Source organism: Corvus cornix, chromosome 3 (genome assembly GCF_000738735.6).
Source record: "Corvus cornix cornix isolate S_Up_H32 chromosome 3, ASM73873v5, whole genome shotgun sequence".
Lineage (NCBI taxonomy): Eukaryota > Metazoa > Chordata > Aves > Passeriformes > Corvidae > Corvus > Corvus cornix.
Window position 1 is genome coordinate 109544224 of NC_047056.1, and position 20686 is coordinate 109564909.

The window sequence follows — 20686 nt, forward strand, 5'->3', positions numbered from 1 at the left end:
CAAATAAGTTCAGATACAAACACTTTAACTGCTGTCAGATTCCATAAACAATAATAGCTGGCATGTATTTTCAGTCTTAGAAGTAAAGATTATTCATCATTTTAAAAGTATTTGCAAAAAAAACCCATCAGACAAATAGACTTTCAACAACAGTACAAACTATGGGAATAACATGCATAGGAAAATAACACATTGTATAATTTATTACATGGTTGGCTTACCTTCATGATGGATAGAACAACTTCAGTGATTTATATGGCTGGAAAATGATTCATCCAACTTTTAATTTAGCCCATAATGGTTAACTGTGCAAGAGTTGCAATCTTAATTGCTGTTCCAGTGTCTCTTCCATAACTGAAAGCCACTCCCGTGGATTTCCTGCGTGGTAGTACCTGGAAGTGTATATTTTGTTTTTAAAATTTGGAAATGACCATAATATTTGTAAGGCCAAGCTGGACAGGCCTTTGAGCAACCTGGTCTAGTGGAAGGTATCTCTGCCCATGGCAGGGGATTGGAACTGGGTGATCTTTAAGGTCCCTTCCAACCCAAACCATTCTATGATTCTATGATGATTTTTTAAAATATTTTGCACTCACACACCTTCACCCTGATCTGCCAGAGCAGGGAGCAGGATGAGGCCACTGGTGCTGTTTTTCTGAGTGCTGAGTGTTTCTGTCTGAGCTGGCCACTGGAACCATCAGTGCACAGACATTTTACACATTTGTGGATGTGTCTGCTGGACCCAGGGGTGTGGAGCTGCAGCAGCCTCACCTCTGTGAGGCTACTGGATTTAGCAACTCCCAATCAGTTGAGAATCAGCCATGAAAATACTAGTCTTGAAAGGCAGGATGTATTTTCATTAGAAGTGGAAGCTTTTGGCAGGAAGGAAATACTGTTCATGGCAGAGGGATACCAAAAAAGCCCCTGAAGAAAAGTGTTCCTGGCTATGGGATTCCATCACTGCCCTGTGGTGGATGACAGCTCCAGGCACTCACTGTACTTTCCTAGGTGGAAAAAAACAAGGGAGATGGATTAGGAAAGCAATGTGGTGGTTAAGTGATAGAGCTAAAAGGGGTCTTCTGCCTGGAAATAATCCAGAAACTTCTGGGGGAGGGAACGACTTTCCCATGGGACAGGGTTAAATGGGCATTAAAAGGTCATCGTGATACCCTGCGCAGGAGTGGATTAAGAGTATCTAAATTATTCCTCTTCAAGTGCTTGTACAAGCTGCTTTTAAATACAGCAGTGCCAAATTTCCATGGGGGATGTCCTCTTACCTGACTCTCCCTGCTGTTAGAAAGCTGTCCTACATATCAATAGCAGGAGTCAGAAAAAGGTTTTATCCATGCCATTACCCCAAGACTGTAAGAAGCAGAAGATTTTTAAGACCGCAGAGAAATAAAATGTATTTCAAGCTACCTTTTTTTATTTCTACCTTCTCTATCAAGTCTGGATGTTAAAGGGAAAGTAGTGGAGCATCCCTCAAAAAACATCTTAGAAAATGCAATTGTTCCTCCTCCAGACATGGCAAAGGCCAGATCTGCTTGAAAAATTCCAGTGTCTAAGTCAGTGAAACAATGGTAGGAGTTGTCTCAATGAGACAGGGAATCTAGCGTTATGAGGAATGAGAAATAAAACTCTGTTAAATCAATTTTCCTTTAATAATTGTATATCAAAGAAGGGTTTCAGGGAAAAAACCCCCAAAAAACAATGAAACTAACACATTCCAGCCAAATCTTTTTTGATACTTTTGAAGAGACTATAAACATTTTCCCTGAAATCATGAATTTCCTGTGGAAGTATAAAACTCCTGTAAACATTTTGAGCTAAAATTGTTGCCCTCCTGCAAGTGAATCTTCTCCAGTCAGCGCAGTGACAAGATCACCCACAGTATCAGCAGCCACCTCCCAGAATAATCACAACTTCTTTCACGTCTTCCCTCTAAAGAGCCTCCCCGAAGGCCCCTCTCAAGTCAAGTATTTCAAGTGGTCTTTCTCTTTTCTGTGCCACTGATTGTCACAGACCTCAGAAGTTTAGGCTTAGCATGTACACCTCCTCAAAATAGCTGTCTGGGGACTAAAAGATAGGGCTGTGGCCATTGAGAGGTGGGCTAAAAATAATGACTTCCCCTCAAAAAGAAATTAATTTTAAGGCCCTCGCTCTGTGCTGGGCTTAAACACTGTGCCAAGCAAAACTTGACTTAAGCATGTGTTTTGCCTTAAACAAACTCTTAAAATGGATCTGGGGAATAAGAATGGATTTTGATTTAAGCACAGGCTTAAGTGCTTTGCTGAACCAGGGTCCAAAAGCCTCAGTCCCTAACCTGTTGTTTACAGTTGGTCTTGGCATCTGTGTTGTAATTTTAAGGACATACAAAGGTTAGTGGAAATACTGAAGTGGCTTTGCTCATTTTAGGTGAACCTGGCACACATGGAAGGATTTTAGGAAGCATTTATAGCCCAAACCAGGAGGCTTTGTTGGCATCAAGCATCTTTCCCAGTCATTTGGTACATTCTAAATGTGCAGCTCACCACACGGCAAAAATTACTCCCTGTCCGCCATGTGGTAGAAGGGGAATTGGACACAGGAAAGGCATTCAAAAGATAGAAAGCACTTAATTGCAACAGCCAAGGAGAGGCTTTCATCATGTGGCCATTCTGGATGACATTGGACATGCGACTGATTGGCACAGCATTATTTGGGTTTTTCACTTTGATCATAAAATTACCAGGAAAGGCTTAATGGAGTTATAAATATCTTGTTTCCATGAGAGTCCTGGGAGGATAATTATAGCACTGAAGTCTTTACAAAGATAGAGCATTTATAAAATGATATTATCTGAGGTCTCCAATGGATAATGCAGGGAATTCTGCACTCTATTCCCAGCTCCCCTATTGACTCACTGTGCTCTTTGGGTGAATCACTTCATCCCTGTTTCCTCACACAGGGGTAATAATGACAATCACCCACTGCTGCAAAGTCTGTATGGCTTAAAAGCTGTAAGTGTTGCTCCCACTCATCAGAGCACTCCTGCCTGGTTATTGATAGCAATGGCTGTCTGGAAGGCTTTGGATGAGCTGCATGTTTTCCTGATGTGTGCTACTGGTAAATTACACTACTTATAGAGTTACAGTCAAAACACTCAGGAGAAATATTTTAAATGACTTAATTCACAGTTTTTAAGAGGATGATGAAACAACTGTACCGCCCAGTCTTCAGAAATACTTTAATGCAGAGCTTGGCATTTAAAGACTATGGACAAGTTTCTTGTTGAGTGAAAAGACATCTTCCTTTCATAAAACCAACCCCTACGGAGGAGCATTACTACCTAGAAAGTTGAGTAGCATCTGTCTGTGAGTAGGAACTACACCTATACTCTAGCTTTCCTAAGCTGCACTAGGCTTTACCTGCTCTAGAGAGTCCATACATCATCTTCCCAGCTTTGAAAAAGGCAAGTGATGAAGGAGTGATGGCAAATGAGCAAATGATTGGGCCTGAGCTCACGTGGGATACCTTGCCTGAAGGGCCTAACATGGATTTTGGTTACAAAAGCCTAAACTTCAGAGCTGGAGAGGAGATCCTACATCTCCCAGGAATAGTCCTGTAACAGCCCTGGCTGTGATTGCAAACGGCTCCTGATAAATTTGAGAGAGATCAGAGCTCTCCAGTAGTGGATGGGCCTTTGGAGCTTGCTGTGCGTTTTTGCAGTGGACTGAAACAAAAAGGAGCAGATTCCTACCTGGAATGAAGTAGAACTGCAGATCAGGAAATGGAAATGTTTTACCAAGCACTGAAATGACATTTCTATGTGAATAGTCCTGACAACAAAATTGCCATTTTTCCAAAATAGAAGCTCTTGATCTGGAGTGGGTGCATTCCTGGGGTGAAGGGAGGAGGAAAAGGCAACCTTATTACTTTCAGGAATCTGCAAAACAAACCAGGAGAGTCTGAAGACCTAAATTCTCTATATGGGCATTCTGCCTCCAAAAAGCAACTTTTAGGTAGTCTACAAAGGCAGAAAACATCTTTTTCTGAGTGCATAATACTCCGATCATGTAATCACAGCTGGGCAAAGAAATCGAAACCTAAGGAGGATCATGTTCTCACAAAGTGTCATTAGGGAATGAAAAGACTTAGCATTCCTTTTTTCCAGGGTCCTTGCTCAGAGGCAATTACCAGTGATTTCTGTGAAGATCTGACCCAAATAAGAGCCAAGAGAGGCTCTGTGGATGTGGTCCCTCAGCACTGCATGTCCAAACTACTCTTGCTGTGGGGTCTTGCACTGGTAAAGCAGGATCCAAGTTGAAGATGGGGCTCTGTCACACCTTCCTCTCAAAGGTCCCAATTGTAGCCAGACTTGACTCTTTTCAATTAAACACAAAAGTTGGTTTTTGTAACTGCTGACACAGATCCACAGGCAGTTTCAAGGCACTGGCCTTTTATCCGGCCTTTATTCTGAAGCCCATCAATGCTCAGAAAAGCATTAAGTGTGTCCTTCTGTTCACTTGACACCACAAGAAAATCAAGTGATTTCCATTATTGTGACATGGCCTCCTGAACGTGATTTCCAGGTTAAAATGAATAAGCAGTGCAAGATACTCAAAGAGTTCTGCTCTTTAAGTAATTCACTACAGCTGGAGATACTGCCTTTGATGCTCTTCTGCCCAAATCTTAGTATTATAATTTACTATTTTAAGCTTGTTTATAGAACTGGAATAATATGCAGATAAAAAAGGATAATTACTAGGGCGTTTTCAGGCATTAAAGCTGAGGTTTGAAGTTCCTTTTTCTGAGAAAATAAACCAAAGAATGTTTTACTATCTGAAAACCTGGCAACTGGTTTTACTTACCATGAAGTGAAATCAAGCACCCCTTTGTTAAAAGCCAGTTTCATCACAATGATCTGGTTGTTCCTAAAAATAATAAAGAGGCCTGAATCAGCAGGAGATGGTTTTATTCTGTCCTTTGGGTATTATTCGATATACCTAAATTTTTCCAGCAGACTCTGGCCTTGCAGCCTGGTTCAGAGGTTGCACATTCAGGCCTGTGGGTCTGTAGGAAATGAGCTCTCTACACACCCTCAAGCCAGGACAAATCCAAGTGATTTGTTGTAATCACATCTGCCCTGAGTTGCCACACTTGCACCTAGGAAGGTGCATTTATCCATCCACACAGAAACATTCCAGCGTTGGCATCTTTGTACAGGGGTCAAAGGTGGAAGCTGGGCAAAGGTGGGAGCTGGGGCTGTCCTGCCTGCTGGGCTCTGAGCTCTCACAGCCTGGGGATGTGCCATGCCACTGGATGTCACAGCAGGCTGCTCCCCAAGGTGGCACTGGAGCAGGTAAAGGACACAATCAGACTAGAGGCCCTGCTTCATCTTTCCTTTTTATCTTCCATTTACTGTTTCTGTCCTCCCTAGGGACTTCATCAGTGTCCTTTTTTCCCTTTCCCAGCTCAGCTGTAAACTCAGCTTACATTTTCCTTCAGGTTTTTCAGATATCCAGGCTGCCAAATACCTGTACAGCTTTAAGCTGGAGTGCAACACTACAGGGGTAAGCCTGGCAGATCAGTGCCTCAGTAGGAGATAACTCCTGAATGGACTGGCTGTCCTTTCTGGAGCTCTGTCACACTGCTGGGAGAGCAGGAGGAAGGGGCAGAGCCTTCCCTCTGGCTGATGTGGAAGGAGGACACTCCTTAGAGGTTGCTCTGCTGCAGTGACTCAGTGCCATGGAAGCTGGGACTGCCCAAAAATATCAGTGTCACCAAGACCGTTTCCATTTTGCCATCCCCAGTATTCCCCTTGCACCAGGGCTGCCAGGACAGGGGCACTGGCATCATCCACTGTCAGTCACTGATGTGATCTCTAGAAAATCAGTGCTAAAATATATAAAAGCAATCATATAAATACAAGCATACACAAAGATAAAGTATGTAAGCAAACTATGTTTTAGTAGAAGTGTTGAAAAATTAAGTTTTCACTTTTAGGCACAATTCAGGCTCAAAAATATAGTCTCAATTGTTACTTACCTTCTTGAGCTGCTTATTTTCTATTAACTGAATGTGTATGTGGTGTCATGTGCTGACTAATAACACAGCCCTCTGCTTCCCATGATACTCCAATTATGCCTCCAGTAGTCACTTAAAAGTGTCAGAATAATGAATGAAAATTTCAGAGAAGAAAAAGAAACACAAGAAGCCTAAAGATTATGGATCATACCTTAAGAGACTGAAACATATGAATTTTTGTAACGATCTGTCAATATAAACAAAGCTCCTTAAAATTACATTTTGGAAAGCCTTCCTGTGTCAATCTCCGTAATTAAGGATAAAGATTAATAAAAGGCAAAGAAATCTTGTACAGTGGACCTCTCCATCAAACCTGTCTAGCACTGCTTCAAAACTAGGGCTCCTAAATTCTACTTTTCAACAATTAATAAACATTAATTACCACACTATTTGCCTTATAGGAGTAAATTGTGTCTTGCAGTGAATTACATTCTGTGGCCTTCTAATTAGAACATATAAAAATAGAATTTCTGGTAGCTTTGTTTTCTTAGTTGCTTACATTCTGAAGTAAATTAAATAATCTATTCATAAGCTCAGTCTGTATTTAGATACCTAAATAAGCATCTTGATTTTTCAGAGCACCTACAACTCTGAGAGTCACACAGTGCTTCTGAAAACCAGGCCATTTATTTAGGTGTCTATATTTAGGTACATGAGTTTGAAGCATTTGGCTTGAGGTCACATAGCTATGGCTCATTGCATTTTTTTATTTCCATTTGGGTCACAATGGGCAAGTCACTTCTAATAATTCTCATCACAAATATAAGAAATAGCAGGAGAGATGGTAAGAATTACTTACTAAAAAGCATCATGATGCTTAGCACTTCCTTAAAATACATGGAGTTTCCTTCACAGAGAATTAAAATCTGAAAAAAGATAGAAATCAGTGCATCAGAAAGGTAAGACAGTGTGTTTAGAGATTGAACTTATGTTGTGGTTAAACTGTGCTCATTTCCTGGACTGAATTTTCTGACATCTTTGTCATGGCCTCTATAACCTTGTGACCATTTTGACAAGCCAGATGTCTCAGCTTCCTGTATTTTGACTGGGCAAATCCTAGAAACCAAGTGCTTCTACTTGTTAACACATGGCAGCAAACCACAGTTCATTCTTGAGGAATTTGGGCTGACATCATCAGTCATGCTCTTGAATTGTGGCTACACCTCCAAGACTGCCTTTGAATTTGCACAGTAGCTTGTACAGGCCTTGACCTTAATGAAACATTTTGACCTGAAATAAACAGTCCAGGACTCTGCTGACAAAAGATCCCTTGGAAAAGGACATCAGGAGGAAAACACAAAATTTTAAAGAAACAAGGAAAAAAATTAAAACCTTGTATTTCAGCATCCTCATTCAAATGTGAGAATTTGCATCTGGCCATAGTATTTCAGATCTGAGAGAGCTGCACTTGTACTGTAAGAATGTTGTTTGTTACAGAACAAAAGGTTTGTGTTTTTCTTTCTTGAAATGGAGGTTGTTTTAAAAGTCAATGAAACCTGGTTTTCCCCTTGATCTATCATGCATCTAGGCTGAAAAAACATCTCTTGGTTAAAAATATTCCTTCAACAGAAATGGGGACATGCCATTTTTGTTGTCTTTAAAGCTGAGGGTTAGCTACAAGATAGTAAAGCTCTGTTTTGTGGGACCTTATGTTAGATAGGGAATTTTTGCAATGTGAAATCAAAAAGCCCTTTATTTTTTTCTGACAGCTCTCACTCTCTGAAGTAGATGTAAAATGGAAAGATTCTTTGTTCCTGTTCTCATTGCCTTAAAAGACATGAGCTCCTTGTCTGACCTCTGTCTGCTCCTGAAGATGCTTAGAAACAACAGGGATGTGCCAGAGAGGGGATTTAGGGAGCAACAGAGCCAAATGCAGGGAGTGTCCCCCTGCAAAGGCGGGAGCTCAGGGGTTCCAGAGCAGTGCCACAGGTTCTTATAGAATCACAGAACGGTTTGGGTTGGAAGGGACCTTCAGGATCATCCCATTCCATCCCCTGCCATGGGCAGGGACACCTTCCACTATCCCAGATTGTTCCAAGCCCCATCCAACCCGAAGCTAAGCACTTCCAGGGATGGGGCATCCACAGCTTCTCTGGGCAACCTGTGCCAATCCCTCATCACCCTCAGAGGGAAGAATTTCTTCCCAATACTAACTCTAACCCTGCCTTCCTTCAGCTTAACGTCTTTTTTCTTGTTCTACCACTCCATGCCCTTGATAAAAGTTCCTCTCCAGCTCTCTTGTAGTCCTTTTAGATGCTGGAAGCCCTCTCTAGGTTCTTCTTCACACTTGCCTGATCCCCACAGACCAGATTTGTAGAGAACAGACATCCCAGCTGGAGCATGTGCTTCCCTGCATCTCCAAGCTCCCAAAGAAAACAGCTCTGGCCCATGATCAACCTGCTCGTGGAGTAACGTGTGCAAGGGCACTACAGGCACTGGCATTTTACAGAAGGTGAAGGATAGTCTCCTTTCTTGCAGGAATTTTTTATTTGTGCAATTATTATTCCTGTACCCAGATCTATATAAACTGCTCTGTAGATAAAAAGCAAAAAGAGTGTCTGCTTTGCACCTTTTTGCTTTTCTCTGCAATATGTATCAGCTAAGCTGCTCTGCAGTTGCTGTGCACACACAGACACTGGAGAGGTGTCCAGGCAAGGTTGTCTCACTGCCCTGAGTGACTGGGTGATGAACTGGCAGATGAAGTTCAGCAGTGGTAAGTGCAAAGCAGTGCAGAGGGGAAAAAATAAACCCAACCACATGCACACAGACACTGGTTCCAGCACTGCAGAAGATCTGGAGACTGAAGTGGAAAGCCCTCTGGAAACATCAGCGTGGGACTAGGAAGTGGTCAAAAAAAGGAACTGAATGTTAAGAATCAGTAGCTCCCCGCTTAGATGATGAGGGGACCCCCAGAGTCATTGGACTCTTTAGCCCCAATGCTCAGAGTTAGTCAAAGTCCCTTGGCCAGACAGCTCTTGTCTATTCCAGATCCGGCAAAATTCAACAGCCATTTTAGCAGAATCAAAGTTTCAAAGTAGTGTTTTCTTGTAAAATTAGAAAGGCTAGAGAGGATGGTGATAAAGTCTCCCACTGAAAACAGAGAAAACCACATGACACTGAAAGAGAGATAGCTAAAGGGAAATCCAGTTAAAGGCTAGAAAATGATCACAGAATAGTTTGGGTTGGAAGGAATATAAAAGATCATATAATTCCAACCCTTGCCATGGGCAAGGACACCTTCCACTAGACCAAGTTGCTCCAACCTGTCCTTGAACACTTCCAGGGATGGAGTATCCAGAGCTTCTCTGGGCAGCCTGTGCCAGGCCCTCACCACCCTCATTGGGAAGAACTTCTTCCTAATATCTAATCTAAACCTGCCTTCTCTCAGTTTAAGGTCATTCCCCCTTGTCCTGTAATGATGGTGAGAAGGTATAAACAATAAATTTACTGCCTCTGTAACAAGGGAACACCTAAGCAGGGATAAGACTTGAAGTTGTTTTTACACATAGTGAAGAAATATCCTGTCACAGCACATTGTGGAAAGCAAAACCACAAATGGGCTCAAAAAGAGATAAGAAAAACTCCTAGAGAACAGGACCACTGGTAGCTACTAAGTGGAGAAACTTGGATTTAACCATGAGTTCCAGAAATCTCTGCCTCCCTAGTTGCTGGAAAATTATAAGGTAAATGGGAAAATACAGAGCCTATTTTTACACTGATTTACCAAGCATCCAGTCTTGGCTGCTGGAGACAAAAGACATAGCTAGATGGATCCAACTGTGTTTTTTATATTTTAAAAGAGTAACAGAAACAATCAAGATTATAATGCTGATAGAGTCAACATTAATTTTACTTGCTTTATCCACTCTAATCTCCAGACTCAGCCATTTGCAAGAAATCATAATCCGTATCTGGCCAAGGAATTTGGGATTATCCCAGTGAGCAGAAATGTAAAAGATGAAGTACTGACTTCTTCAGCATCCACAGATTTTCAGGCATTACTTACTTGTTTCTTCTGAAAAAGGGAAAATTTGTCACCAAAACATCTGCAGAGGCTGCAGGACTTAGCCTGGGTTTGTATTTTGATGATCAGAAACCAGGGTAACATGGTGGGGGGGCAAAATCTTTTGGTTACAGTGCTTCAGTTGTGTTGAAATTCCCTGTGGCTGCTTCAGCACACTTGAGAGGCCACTTTTGCTTACAGATTAAATCTGGAGATGGGAAGCAGGTGCAGACTGAAGATAATGAGCAGCTCAGGATTTGAAGGAGACTGGCTAAGCCTGTGCTCTGGGATATCAGTAACAAACTCCCACTCAGTTCTGTGGGATGAGCTCACAGCACTGCTTGTGGATCCTGCAAGTAGCAGCTGTTTTATCACCTCCTTTGGTATCCTTTCCAGAATTACAGCTTCCTTCAGGTTTTGGCACTCTACCACTGCTTGGGTTGTGGGAAGATGGCCACAGCCTTTAGGAGGCACAGGGTGCATGGCCTGAACAGCTCTAGGGTAAAGGGTGGGATTCCACAAAGGACCTTCTCTCAATTGCTCTTATCCTGTTATTTTGGCAACACCATTTTTCCATGTCTAAATAATATATTATTTTGTGACCTTTCCTAATAGAAATCTTTAATGCTTGTAACAGGGGATGTTAAAATCCTGCAGTTGTTGCCATTCTTATAATTATCTACTTTGAAGGACATTTTACTGCAAACAATGGAATTCAGGGGTTTTTTCCCCTTCATCTTAGCAATAGTGCCTGGATGCATATAAACCTGAAGTGCTGACCTTGGCTTTCCTGATTTTTCTTGAGCATGGGTTAGCTTGCTTTCAAAACTGTAGAGATTCCTATTTTACCACAAGGAAAACACACGCTAGGGCAGCTTCATCCCAATGAAAACATTCTTCCCAATATGAAAATTAATAAAAATTGAGACACAAGACACAGTTAAGAGGATGGAGATAAAAAGGCACAAGGAAATTTTATATCATAAAATGCAGGACAGAAAAAGCCCAGTGGATGCTCTTCCTACTCAGAATATTAAAATAACACATCATGCAAAGGGAACACACATAAATGGAGACAAATGAAAATATCCTACCAGGTTTAATTCCCAAAACAAAAACCAACAAGCAAATAATTTGATTTAAAAGCTGATTAGTTTATATAGTGACATTTTTGGTTCCATAGCTCGCTTTCTTTTCTGCGTAATGCCTAAAGCAGTAAGATCATGGTCAGGGATTGATATTTTAGGCACAAGGGCAATACAATGAAAATAATAATTACTATTATAAGTTACCTATTATCCATTTAAAAATAAAAGTAGAACCAAAGCAGAAACCCTGAAAGAAGTCTAAACCAGATATGCATAAAGGCATAAGTCAGTCCTTAGTTAAGGGACCAGGAAGAAACTCTTCTGTTTCAAGTACAACAATCTCCAGGGCATTGCTCTTTGCTGCCTGCAGAGATGAGGTGGGATATGCTATTGATTTCATTCTTCACACCATTTATTTTCTGTTATTATTGGAAAGTGCTGCTATAAATGGCACACATCTTTTTATATATTTTTAACTAATGGAGAGTTATTCCTTACACAGATTTTTATAGGGTATTTAATAATTACATGGGAGTCATCTAGTTCTTCATTTCATTCTATAGATTTTCAAAGCCATCTTTACAGAAACCTATTTACGTTTCTGTATTACCCTATTGATTAAATCCCTTTGTATTACATTCCAAAGCAAAGAGACCACAGAAAATCAGTGTTAGCCTCTGACGTTTAGCAGCCTCGGATGTGCAGCTGGAAGAGAGAAAATAGCCCTTCCTTTAATAAAACATGCCTTGGGGGCATCTGAGGGCTTTCTCTTCTTTTTAAAATCATGACCAGCATCAGCCTTTTTCTATTGTAAATGTGATGTTCCTTTAGAGCCCTATAAATGTCCCTTCTGGTCTTGTCCATAGTGAGGAGATACCCCTGATTCACCTGTTAACCTGAAGAACTGGATCCATCCCAGATGGAGCTGGCTCCAAAGCACAGTTTAGGTGTTGTTGGTCAGAGGTGGGAATGGTCTTGGAAGCTCCATCCTCCAGAGTAATTAGGACCCCTACAAAATCAGCACGAGAGGGGCCTGAAGGGCTGTCACTAAAACCATGGTGAGGTGCCCTGGCACTGTTTGGCCATCCATCCTACTCTGTCTGCATCCCATCCCACCTCTCCCCTACGTTATCCCATCCCACCACCCCTTCTCACTCCCATTCCATTCCATCTCATCCCACACCACCTCCCCCCTACTCCACCCTATCCCATCCATCGTTCTTGTTCAAATTCCATCCCATCCCACCTTTTCTCACTCCCATTCCATCCCATCCTGTATGTCCCCTACCTGATCCCTCCTATCCGACCTCATCTCTCCCTTACCTTACCCTAACCTACTCTGCATCTCCCTACTCCATTCCACCTGACTTCACCCAATCCCACTTATCCTCAGGGCGGGGGCACCGAAACCTTGAGGGAGAGCAGCTTTGCTGCGAGAACACAAAACACTGCCTGGTTCCTACCGCTCCCTGTGTGCAGGGGTGTCATGAGCTCCTGCCCCGGTTCACCTGTGTCCCCTCACTGCCCTGTCCCGCTCACCTGTCCCCTGTCCCCATTCACCTGTCACATATCCCTGTTCATCCCTTGTCCCCACACATGCCCTGCCCGGATCACCTGTCCCCACTCAGCTGTCCCTGTACATCGCCCGTCCCCTCACGGCCCCCGCCCGTCACCGATTCCCGGCGCGTCGCCGTGGGAGCTGGGGGCGTGGCCAGCGGTGTGGGAGGCGGGACAATCGGGCTTCTCGCGTTCTCATTGGCGACTCCTCCTGCCCGTTTAGGCGGGAGCGTTGCTGATTGGGCCGCCCCGTCCTCCACCTTGGCGGGCGCGGCGCGGGCGGGCGCGGGGCGCTCTGAGGGAGCGTTGGGCGCGGAGCGCGGCGGACTCCGGGCGGGTGAGGGAAAGGCGAGCGAGCCGCAGGTAAGGGCACGGCCGCCTCCCCAGGGGCTCCTTCCCCGTCGGGGCCGCAGCGCTGTCCCGCGGACCTGGGTTATGCAACCGCCCCGCGGTCCTGCCCCGGCGCCGCGCTGCCCTCGGGGCGCCTTCCACCCGCAGCTCTCGGGGCGCGGGGGATGCGCGGCGAGCTCGCGGCCGCCCGTCGGGAGAGGTCGGTGCCGGTGTCTCCCCCGGTGGGATGCGGAGGAGCTCGTGAGGAGGGGATGGGGGCGTGGGAAGGAGGTTTGCGGCCGTGCCGGGAGTGCTGGGAGCAGGTCGGGGTCGCAGCGATGCGGACCCGGCACCGGGCGCTCGGGCAGCTCCGGGTTGGGCTGCGCCGGGAGCCCTGAGAGAGAGGCTTTTCTCGGGCTGCTTTAAACTTGGCTGCGGTATCCGAGGGGGAATGGCTTTAAAGTGAAGGAAGGTTTTGGTTTAAATGAAATATTATGAATAAGTTCTTTACTGTGAAGCTGGTGAGGCACTGGCACAGGTTGCCCAGAGAAGCTGTGGCTGCCCTATTCCTGGAAGTGTTCAAAGCCAGCTTGGATGGGACTTGCAGCAACCTGGGATAGTGGAAGGTGTCCCTGCCCATGGCAGGGGGTTGGAACGAGATGGTCTTTAATATCCCTTCCAACCCAAACCGTTCTGTGGTTCAGTGATCCCAAGCCAATATCATTTTATGCTTATATAAGAGGTAGCTCTCCAAACTTGCTGGTTTGGGTTCTTTTCCTCACCTCTCCTAGATTCTTTTGTACCTCCTTAAAATATTGTGGTCCTTTGCTTCTTGAATTTGGAGTTTAGTGAAGCTTCCTAAAATCGAATCTATGATAAGTTTATACAGCTGAAAGAAATCATATAAATGAGAATTGTAGTTTAATCAGGGGTTATACTTTACACCAGCTTCTGTCTTAGGCTTTCAAGTTTTGCCCTTGGAAATGGTTTGGTCTTTGTTTAGCTAGTTAGAATGACTGTTCTGTAGAAAAGGAAAACTCCTTCTCTATGAAAATACATGATTAGTGTAAAGAAACTGCTGCATTTATTCTTTCAGTGAAACTAAATGATATGGTTGCACATCATCCCTGAACAGATGGAAGTCTGAATGCTGTGAGAATATAAAACAACCCAGAAAACTGCAAAGACATCTCAGTAAACAAGGACAGAAGAAGATTTTCTGTAGATGGTCATCTCTGCTAACTAATCATTGGTACCTTTAACAGCAGGATATGTCCTATTCTCCTTAAACTCCCAAGAAGCTGTGTCAGCTGTGTGATCTAGTTTGTCTGTCCCTTTCCAAGTATTGTAGTTTGTGTTCAGATCCAGTAGCTTGGTTTGTCGTTGTTTGTGTTGAAAATGTTTGTCATTGCATCGGTGTCCTTAATTTTTCTTTAATTTATAAATTACTTGATTGTGCCAGCAGGAAATCCTTTTAGAGGAGGAAACTTTGAAATTTTGTTCCAAGTCATCATTGTGTCCCAAGTATCTTCTAGGAGTTAAGCTCTGTGAATGACTCCTATTGCAGGTAGTTCTGGGTAAGATTTGGGGCACAGTCCTGAATTTCAGTTTACATGCTGGAGGGCTGCTAAACGAGTGTTCCAGTGACCCCTGTGTGAGGTGACAGCTCTGGCTGAAGGCCAGTGATGCTCTAATGCTGTGTGCCCCTTATAAAACGGGTTTGCTTTAAACAGATTAGCATAGAGGCCAAGTGAAGGTAATCAGGAGGCTTGTTCTGGTTTCTTTGTGTTTGGGGAGGGGGTTTTTTTTTTTGTTCTTTGAGTACCTTAATGTTGCCGTGGTAACTGTAGTGCCCCGATTGATCGAAGCTCAGCTTCTTGACCTTAAGAACAGCACAGGGAATCTTCATACCTGGCACTGGCTGCTCCAAAGTATGACCTTCCTATTGTGCAATGGGACTGGAATTTTGGCTTGGTTGGGTTCACCAGTGCCTCCTTGATTGTTTTCTCCAGGGCTGGAGATGCAGATACTCAGCAAGGTGATGCCAGATAAATCCCTTTGTGGCCTCGGGATACATCCCTGGCGTGGGAGGTACAGCTGAACCTTCAGTGTGATGTGCATGTCTTGGACTGCTTGAGCTGACCAGTCCTGCTTTAGAGGAATAAAACTGAATAGTCCCTTTGGATGTTAAAAGCTTCCAAAAATAGTTCCAAAGTCTCAGCTAAATTTAATGCGGCTAGAATGTCAATGGAAAGGATTAGAACATTTGGGATTTGTACCAGTTAGCATTTAGAAAAAAAAAATTAAAATCCTCTTCCTCATATTTGCCACTTTTTAAGACGAAAAGTGGAGATTGGCACTATTTTTGTGTGGTGCTAACCAAACTGGAGCTCAAAAGTGAGTGGGCTTCCCTGTACAGGTAATTTTGATTCCTGTAAGGGGAATTTGCCCAGGTGGGAGATCAGGAGTGAAGGCTGTGGGAAGGGGTCTGTGGGAGGGGGTCACTATAGTCCATGTTGCTTTTGAGGCTGCAAAGGTTCATTAATCCTGTCAGGTGAGGTCCAGTTCTGCTCTTTCTAATTAAGCAAAAAGCCTCTATTTAAGTCCAAAGGAGCTTTCCACAGTGAAGAATTAGCACCATTAAAAATAATGCTCATCTCCAGTGTTCACTGTGCAGAGTGGAACGAAATTCCAGTAAGTTACTCTGTGACCTTCCCTGTTACATTTGTGGCATCTGACGGAGCCTTCGGTGTGGGGCCAGTTGGCTTCAGCAGGAGATGCAGCCCTAGGCTGGCAGTGAAATTGGTGGCTCTGCTACTGTAAAGTCAGTGACTATTTTAAGTAAAAAATTATTCTTTCAGTAAAATCTTATTCACCGAGTTTAATTTCTCCCCTCCTGCCTCTCCCCTGTCTTTGAATTATGGTAAAAATTGCTTTTTTGGTGCTGTTTTTTTCAGTAGGAGCCAAGATGGAATCCCTACACTTTTCCTGGACCCTTCTAGAAAAGCAACTGCAACTTTTCTTTGTTTTTTTTCTTCAAATTTTCTTAATTCCTGCAGATTATGGTTTCCAGGTTTGCACTCAGGACTCAGTAATACTTCCAGTTTATAGTGATTGTATTTAAAGCTTCTATTTGTAACGTTTTGTTTGCTTTATTCTATTTTTAGTCATGTTGTTTGTCATGGCAAGCAGTGTTTAATAAAAAAAAGTAAAGTTTCCTAGTGATTTGAAGAGATATGTGCCTGTTTCTTGATGTCCCTCAGGGATTCTTTTTAAAAACTCTAAAGACAGGAAAATGTTCACCAAGGAAATGCCTTATTAGTTTCCATAAAAACAGTGGATAAATCTATAAATGCTCAGTGATATAGAAGGCATTGGTCTATTCAGACACTTCATATACTCAAATTGTCTTCATTCAATAAAATTTTCTGCTGAAGGTTTTGGCATCTGACTTCATGAGAAGATATACATCTTTGCCCTTTCAGTTTTACACTAAATAAGAGTAATTTTTCAAAGAGAAACTTAAGTGAGCTACTGCTGTTTTCCAGTGAATATAATTTTCTGCTGGCCTCTGTTAATTTTAATTAGAGGTGTCCTGTGTATAAAAATAGTGGGGTAACAGAATGAACACAGAGCTCCTATTTGGAATCTCTACAGAGCTTTTGGTCACAGCATCTCCACAGCTGAACACTGACACGACCTGATCTGTTCCAGTGGGAGGAGTGTTTGCCTTGTGTTTGGAGCTATCCCAAATTAGAAACCTTTGCACACCTGGACCATGGGAGGAGAAATTTAAAGTAACTCATATCAGTGGGAAGTGATGTGCAGGGTCTGGGAGGGAAATGGCTGCTGTGGTTCTCCAAGGGTTAAAAGTGCAGCACTCTTGGGGTTCTTATTAAAGTTGAGGGTCCAAACCTTGCATCAAATTCAGAAATAACACAGAAAGCTTTAAATAAAGGGAATAAATAGATGTGGCAAGTGCTCAGCATTAGATGGAAGTTACATGAAGTTGTTGGGCTCAGATTTGAATCCACCTCAGTGTCTCAGACTTTTCAAGTGAGCAATCCTGACAGTTTGCTGTCATGATCCCAGTTAGGATTTTGGATAATTTAGTATCAATATTGGTGCTGGATGATGCCTGTATTACTGCATTATTTTTAGGTTTTTTAATGGCCTTGCCACTTCTTTTGAAATTCTGTATGGCAGCTTCTGGTATCTCAAGTATCTGAAAAATTTCCTGATTTGGGATGGGAGAAGCAAGTGCATAACTCAATTTGAACTCATTGCATTTTAAAAGGAAGATAAGTACAGTTTACTATTATGTGGGGTTTCTTTGTTTTGTTTGTTTGGGTTTTTTTTGTAATATAAAAAGGATCCTAAGGGGATGAAGTTAACTTAATTTTGTCAGAAGCTGTGGAAAGGAGCTTTAACATAAATGGGAATGTGATCCAGTGATTGTATTATAGTTACATAAAAGATTACTTTTAATTGAGATTATTTTATATGGAAATCCAGTTTATGGATGATACATAACTTAGAGTTAATTGTTTAAAGGGATTTGAGATGTAAATTCTTTTGTTCTAAATTAGTCGAATAATTGGAAAGAGAATATTTTTTTTGTTAGAGGACTCCCTAAAGTGGCTAAGTAATTTCAAAGAAGCCACAAACTGCTACCAACAACATGATACCTGAGCCTTAAGGTTTGACAGACATAATAAAGGATATGTATGATTTTTTACATATATATATGTATGTACATTTTTGTATGTGTAAAATTATTCATAATACGGAAAAATGTAAGATTTCCATCTTATGCCTGAGGATAACTTTTGATTGAAGTCTGCTAACAAATGTTGATTGAAGTATGTTTGTCCCCTCTGATTATCACTGAGCTCAGGCTCATAGGCAGTTTATTTCTCTTGGGGAACATGTATGTATTTTATTTGCGAGGTTTCTGTTTTAACTGTGGTGCTGTGCTTTGTCCATGTGCAAAGGAAAAATCTGTGAAACAACAGCTGTTCCATACAGGTGTTCTTAACTATCCCATCATAAATTGGGCAGAGGATTTAAGAATCAAGGTGTTATAAGTTGACTTGCTAGTGGAGGGAACACTGATCACAAATCTGTATGTTAAGAGTAGAAGATGCCTGTGCAGGCACAGACACCTACCTGCAAGTCTGTAAAAAGAGCTGGTCAAAAGGCCTGTGAGACAATGACTTTCTTAAAAAGACTTGGCCAATACCCAAGTCCTGCTGGGCAAATATGTCTCAATAGTTGGCTGGGAAAAAAAGAAACAAGCTTTTCCTGTCCAAGAGCTCTAGCGGAGCAAAACTACTGCTACATGATGTAAATATTTATTAATTTCTCCTCCTGGCTGCTGCAGAGTATGTTCATTTTGTTATTGGTTAAAAACCTGAGCTTTGTGGTTGTAACTTAAAATCCTGTTCTGTTTTGTTGTTTGTCATAATGGTTTTGTTGAATTCCTAACTTAGAAGCTTTCCTACGTAGTACTTTATTATAATATGGCTCTCCCAGGAGAGAAAAATAAACAACTGTTTAGTGAGGAAGCCTAAAGACTTCCCTGACTTTTGTCAACAGATTGAGCTTCTTTGCTTCTCTGCACACACTAATAGCTTTGTTACGCCTTGGGAAAGGAGGTATGAAACTTGTTAGCTTTAACATTCATAATCCAAATTCCTACAACTTTAGTGTGTCAGTTTCTGTGGCTCTCAGATGGTCAGAGTCTTCCCTGGCTGCAAGTTGTTTGCCTGTTGTGAATGAAATTCTTCCCACAGACTGGCACAAGCCTGCTCTGTGATGTAAATTGTGTTTTGTAACACACTGGGCTTGAAGTTCATTTTCATAAAGCTAATGACACAGGCTAGACATGATGACAAACATGCTTAGAGATGATTATTTTTGGAGGAGATGATTTATTAACGCCTTTTGCTAGAGAAAATAATACATTCTGATGTGAAGTTTCTGGCTGGTGTGAGAAGTTCTTTGTGGTATTTCCCTGGATGTGTTTACCATGAAATGTACAGTAATACAAAGCTTAAGTGAGTGAGTTCAAATACCAGGGGTAATGTCACTGTGATGGTCAACTCTCTACACTAACGTGTACTGCTGGACTTGTAGCCATCTCCTCTGCCATTTGTTCAGGCTTCTTCTTTCCAATTAGAATTTAATTTCTAAACTGAAATTAGTTGGAGGTAGTTGTGCTAATATTGGACTGAGCTGGTGAAAGGAAGGTGTGTATTTGATAGCCTGAAAACCCGTCCTCAGGTTAACACAGTACTTTTGAGACTTGCTTCAGCTTGTGTTCTTGAGAACTTCTGTCATTAGCCCTGAGACTCCAGCAGTAAGAGTTACTGATATTTCCATAACCTTATGTTATGGAATGATGTGCTCTGTCGTCAGCCAAATCTCATTTCAGAGCAGAGGTTGTATGAAAGGCACAGCCATAGCAAATTAGCTCCATAATTTAGCTTTACTGAGATTAAGTGTAATAAGCCCATATGGTTTAATTTTGGACAGCAGTCCTATATAGTGTGTTTGAGCTAATATTTACAGCTATTTATAGAGAATAGCAAGTATGCAAGAGAGCAAGGGCAGAGCAGAACAGATGAGCACGCTGAGTTTATGTAACTCTAACTGCTTGTGTCATGAGGAGGAAAAGCTGCTAATGATTGCATATTGTTATTGAAAGAAACAAGTAAAAGGGAATAGATTATTATCCAATAAACTTGTAGTTAACTTACTGGGGCTCTGTAGAAGCGATAGGTTGGTCTACTAAGGACTGCTAAATACCTGATTTTATACTAATTAACATACTGATCATTAATTGGACCTTGACTTACTTCCCTTGGCTGGCATGAAGCTTACTCTCATAACAACAATAGTGATTTCATTTAATGTATGGGCTCATTATGTGTGCCCATCGTTCTGTGTGCCTTAAAATTACCTTTCTGTACTGATGCATTTGGGATAAAGGCTCCAAAATCAGCAGGACTTTCTTAAAATTGCTGAAAGTCATATTGAGTCCATTCTTCCCTTAATTTTATTTGCTTCCTAGTGTGATTAAGATGCAAAGAAATTGCTAATGGGCATGGAAACCAGTGTAAGTTCTGTACTTAAACTGTAGAAAAAATTGGCTGTTCTTTGTAGCAGAGATGTGTCTTGGCTGTACTGGTTTTTGATGATGCCATGTTCATGCTGCTCTCCAGAAGAGTCTTTTGTTTTGGTTTTTTTTTCCTTGATGCCTGATTTAAATTTCAAAGTTATTTTCAATGTTCTTCTTACCCAGTGCATTGTGCTTCCTGAGCTGGCTGCAGACTCAGAAGCACCAGTAGCCTTCCCAGCAACAAACAGGGTTCTCTTAAACCCAAATACAGCACAGTGTTTTCTCACAGGACAAGGGGCCCCTAAATAATGTCTCTTCTGCTTGTGTTCAGAAGGTTGTACTGATAAGTTTAGGCCTTTCCTGTGCTAATAAATGAAGTTGAAGCCAAGTTCCTGTTTGAACCTTGGTGAGACTGGTCTTAGTGCCCAGTGTCAGAGGCCAGTTCTTGCCTTGAAATAGTGTGAAATTTACTTTCTGCAAACCAAGCCCCCCAGACTGAAGAATCCCTGGGTTAACTTG

General features: G+C 42.2%; 1 protein-coding gene across 1 annotated transcript in view; it reads left to right on the plus strand.

Moving 5' to 3' along the window:
* The first annotated feature begins 12990 nt into the window (after positions 1–12990).
* Positions 12991–20686, plus strand: part of RCAN2 (regulator of calcineurin 2) — an 84385-nt gene continuing 76689 nt past the window's right edge. Inside the window, exon 1 of the mRNA XM_010393212.3 lies at positions 12991–13077. The gene's annotated coding sequence lies outside the window, so the exon portion shown is untranslated. The remainder of the gene's footprint in view (positions 13078–20686) is intronic.